Below are 5,387 nucleotides of genomic sequence, written 5' to 3' on the forward strand. Positions count from 1 at the left end.
GCGATGTCTGTCCGCCTGCTAAGAGCAGGCGGACAGGTTATGGAGCAGCGGTCTTTGTGACTGCTGCTTCATAACTGCTGTTTTTGGCGAGCCAGCAGGCTCGCCCAGAAACACGGGCATCAAACTCCATTCGGAGCTTGATAAATATGCCCTATAAGCTGCTGAACACAACTACAAAAAAATAGATACTACTGACCTGAAGATCTCTTCAAAGCTGCTCTCTTTTTTAACCCCTTATTGGTGGAGGTTGGAGCTTATGTATTCTAACATACTGTGCCAAAAGAGGTGCACATTCACAGATGTCTTATAAGCAGCATCATGTACTTCAGTTTTATGTGCATGGTACAGAGAGGGAGCTTTACATTTTTGCACCGGCTGCAATGCTCTATTATTCCTGAGGACATTTGTATGTTTATGTAACAGCTCTGTATTGTGCAAGCTAAACTTAGATGCAAGTTACATCGGTAATAAAGCCGGTGAGGTCACTGATGTGTGAGAGTTCACTGCTTCTGTCACATGGTGCAAGAATACATGTGATCCAAAATAATGGTGCCCAGTATCAAGATGCAGAGCTTGAATAACTATTATTTGTATGGAGTTAAAAGAAGAAACTGAAGAGAGAACCTTGTTATAGAAAAAGCAGCCGGAAACATTGATAACTTCATTTCAAGAATACAGTTTCCCAATGCCATTAAACCAATATATTTTCTCCCGGATCATAAACCCAAAAAGTTCCATAAGCTAATTTTAACACTGATGCGCAAAAGGTTTTACCTTAGAGTGAGAGTCCCATTTTTCCTCCTCTTATAACCCTTTTACCTTCTGCTGTACTTCGTTTTATCCATCAGGTTCATGACCGCAGCATCTGCCGCACTTAAATAGACATTGCACACTAGATGTTTCTTTGCATAAATGTGTTGTAGAGATGATCCATTTATATAGCCCATCTGGGGGGTGTTTTTGTAAAAATTTATAGTTTTGCTTATTTTAATAACATTGTGCTGATTTTCAAACTCCTAACCAAGCCTCAAAGTTTTAGATGTATACTGATGTATACAGACTTACATAGCTTCTTTTTGTATAATGGGTATATTCATATGCAGGGAAGGGTCTGTTCTCAGACCCCTTCACTGGGTGTTCCAAACAAATCTCTTCAACAGTGCTAAATTGGGAGCTTGTAATAAAGATTTTAAAAAAGGTTTTATACTGGATTTTTAGATCAGTATCTGTGCATATTATTATTTATAGTAGTGTCTATTAGGGCTGTCAAAAATAATTGTTTTGATGCGGCATAAAACGATTCTGCATCAATGCGCTGAGGCGCGAGAATCGATTCACGTTACCCACGTGACCCCCGCCTCCAGGACAAGTAACAGAAAGTGCGCAAAAGTGCGCGGTACAGCGTTTTAACGTCACTGACGTCACGTCACCCAATAAAGCAACATGGGCGCTCCATGGGCGGTCTCTGGAAGTGCCGAAGTTACGCAGTAGGAGCAGGACTGTTGCCTGAGAGATTGATGATGGTGATGACGATTCCGACTCTGAGTATACACGGCGGTATACAGTTACACGGCGGGCTCATTTTTATTTTGTGGGAGACAGAGACAGAGGAGGAGACCTATGGTGAGAAACTAATAACTTTAAAAGTTTATTTATTTACCAAAACGTCGTACATTTTGCCAATGCCATTGCCATGCCATAATTTGAATTGCCTATGCCATTGCCTACTTGCCTAGTAATTACTAATTAGCTTACTGAAAGAGCACAATAAGGGGTATACAACAACAATAAGGGGTACAATTAAATGATTAATTATCAAATCAATATTATTTACTTAACGCTGCCTACTACTACTGACTGACTGAGGCTCAGGCTGCTGCATAATTGCAAATTGCTGCATTATTGAATATTGCCTATATAAAATTTATTATAAATAATAAATAGTATACTATTGTCTATTACTCTCTAATCTATCTATGTTTTTCACATGGATGCCGGTCTGTGGCCCCTCTACAATACTACAATCAATAATCTTGTAGATGTTTTTCACATGGATGCCGGTCTGTGGCCCCTCTACAATACTACAATCAATAATCTTGTAGATGTTTTTCACATGGATGCCGATCTGTGGCCCCTCTACAATACTACAATCAATAATCTTGTAGATGTTTTTCACATGGATGCCTTGCCTGGTCTGAAGTGCAAATATTTAAAATAATATATACTTATATTATATATCTAATAATAGTATACTATTTATTTAATATAATACATTTTATATATGCAATGCAATTGCAATGCAAATGCATGTGGTGAGTGCTCTCTTAAAAGATGCCACATGCCAATCCGAAGAACCCAATCCCTGTTTTAGAAGTTATTTAACAAGGCTAAAAGCTGCATTTTTAAACATACTAAACTAAAGGCCATAAAACCCAATTTTTGATTCAAGAAAGTGCATTCAATTTGAAACAACTTTCCCTATTATATCATTTGCTTATCCTTTGTTGAAATGCATCGCCTCCTCCTTGTGTCGTGCACTAATGTGTGTTGCGCATTGCTATTTCATCAACAAATGATATCTGAGAAGTATTAAGCAAATTAAATAATATAAGTTAGTTATGTTGTTTATTTAAAATTGTATTCTCTATCTGAATCATGAAAGTAAATGTTTGGATTTCATTGCACCTTTAAGTGTGTAATATATTACAGTAACTTACAGTGTCAGTGAGTGATGTCCCCTGCAATGCAATTCGTTTTAAAAATTATGTTGGCAAAATGTATGGCAAGTAGTTGAAGTTACTAGTACTTGTTATTTTACATTTGCGGCTTGACATTTTGACAACTTGAACTTAGTGTTTTTTTAACATTTTCAACATCATCCGTCACATATGTACATGTCATGCTAAAATGACAGAGGGAGACAAAAAAGATAGAGAGATAAAAAATGCACCTAGCATTTTAAAAGCAAGCATCTGGGCACATTTTGGATTTTATGAACATACTGGAAAGCAGGAATTGGACAAGACACACGCGGTTTGTAAAGCCTGTCACACAAAAATTAAATACCTAGGGAATACTACTAACTTGAGAAATCACGTTAGACGTTTTCACTCTGAGATGCTAACCCCTGCCGCTGCCGCCAGTGCCACTGCCAAGGAAATAACAAGACTAGCTGAAGCTCATCAGCCAAGAATTGATGCAATGCTGTCAACTTTGCCGCCCAACTCTGAAAAAGGGAAGAGAATAACCAAAGCTGTGGCAACTTTCATAGCGAAGGACCTACGGCCTTACTCTGTTGTGGAAAACCTTGGGTTTCGCAACCTGTTGAAGACGCTAGAGCCACGTTATAAGATCCCGTCACGCAATCACTTAACAGAAAACGTTATACCTGCACTCTACCACGAAACAAAAGCTCAGGTAATTGCATCAATGAGCCAAGCCAGTCGAGTCGCATTAACGTGTGATTCATGGAGTTCAGTCACGACGGAGTCTTATGTAACAGTAACTGCACATTACGTTAGCAAGGACTGGAAGATCTTGTCGCATGTGCTGCAAACGAGAGCAGTTTATGAGTCTCACACGGGTTCTCATCTGGCGGAGCTACTGTCTCGTGTTGTGGAAGAATGGCAGCTGTCCGATAAATCTGTAGTGCTTGTGACCGACAATGCGTCGAACATGATTGTTGCTGCTCAAGTTGGAAAATTCCCTCATGTAAAATGCTTCGCCCATACACTGAATCTCGCATCCCACCGGGCGCTGAAAGTGGCCACGCTCTCCAGGCTTTTAGGCAGAGTGCGACGAATATCAACATTTTTTCACCGCAGCACTACAGCAAACCACTGTCTGAAAGAAAAACAGAAATGTCTTGGCCTGAAGAATCATAAGCTGATAACTGATGTGACAACAAGGTGGAACAGCTCATATGACATGGTCGAGAGGTTCCTAGAACAGCAACCTGCAATCTGTGCCACATTGTTGTCTCCAGAAGTCAGAAAAAGTGAGTCAGATCTCTGCACTCTCAACGAAACAGATGTGTCAAATGCAGAGGATGCTGTGAGTGCATTAAAGCCAATGAAAGATGCAACCACACTGATGTCAGAAGAGCGCAATCCAACTGTTTCTCTCATTGCCCCTCTAAATGCACAACTGCTCCAGAACATGACAGACACCATGGGAGACACACCCATGATCCATGAGATCAAGAATGCCATCAAAACAGATCTCCTGAAGAGGTACAGCAGTGAGGCAGAGAAGAAGATACTTTATACAGCCTCTGCCCTGGATCCTCGTTTTAAGGGACTGCCTTTGATTCTCACAGAGGAGGAGAGATTGGAGATATACAGAGGAGTGACTGAGGAGGCTGCATCCTTGGAGGTAATTTTAATTGCATCATGTTTCTTGAAAAATGTATAAATTGAAAACAAACATAAAACATACCATCCATAACAAAATAGGCTTAGCTAGCAGTAGCTAGCAGTACCTTGCTTAGTAGCTAGTTTAATGAGTACACGGTTTATTATATAAGTCAGTTCGAAAACGCCACAGTCAGTCAACTTTCCTCCTCCTCCGTCCACTCCCGAGTCCTAATAGATGTGAGCTGTTACTGTCTCTCTGAGCACACACATAGCATTAGCTGGCTGGCTGCTCGAGGTAATAATGAATGCTATTTTTTCTATTCTTTTGTTCAAACACAGATTGAGTGTACTAGTACAGTTACATCTAGGAGGATAAACGTGGATTAAGTGCCACTGCCTGAGGGAAAAGAAACTCTGGAAGAAGAATCACCCATCGAGGAGGATAACCCTTCTCCTCCCAAAAGAAAGTCCACATCGCTGCTCATGACTTTGCTGGGACAGTCTTTCACTGACACTGAAGGTACAATAGAAGACCCCCTATGCCAAGGCTGAAGAGGAAATAGAGAAATATTGTAAAGCCCCATCTCTGCCTCTCACTGAAGACCCTTTGAACTAGTGGCATGTACATGAGGTCATATTTCCCCTCCTCTCTCATTTGTCAAAGCGATACTTGTGTATCCCAGGTACAAGCGTGTCTGCAGAGCGGGTTTTCTCCACTGCAGGAGATGTGGTAACGGCAAAAAGAAGCACCCTTAAACCAGAGCATGTGGATCAACTAGTGTTCTTACAGAAAAACCTACATATTCCATAATTCTTTCTGAGTAGTGATTCAGGTTTATATTAATATTTAATGTTTTCTGGCACATCCAGAAGAAAGTGCTGTGTGCCCCACTGCCCAGTGCAGACTACTGTTAAGTTATTTTATATTTGTTACTGTTATATAGCTTATAGCGTTTTGAAAAATGAAGCTTAAAACCTTGAGTAAATCTTTGTTGGATCACAAAATATACTAGTACACTACACGACTGACTG

This window comes from Bombina bombina, chromosome 3, assembly GCF_027579735.1.
Source record: "Bombina bombina isolate aBomBom1 chromosome 3, aBomBom1.pri, whole genome shotgun sequence".
Lineage (NCBI taxonomy): Eukaryota > Metazoa > Chordata > Amphibia > Anura > Bombinatoridae > Bombina > Bombina bombina.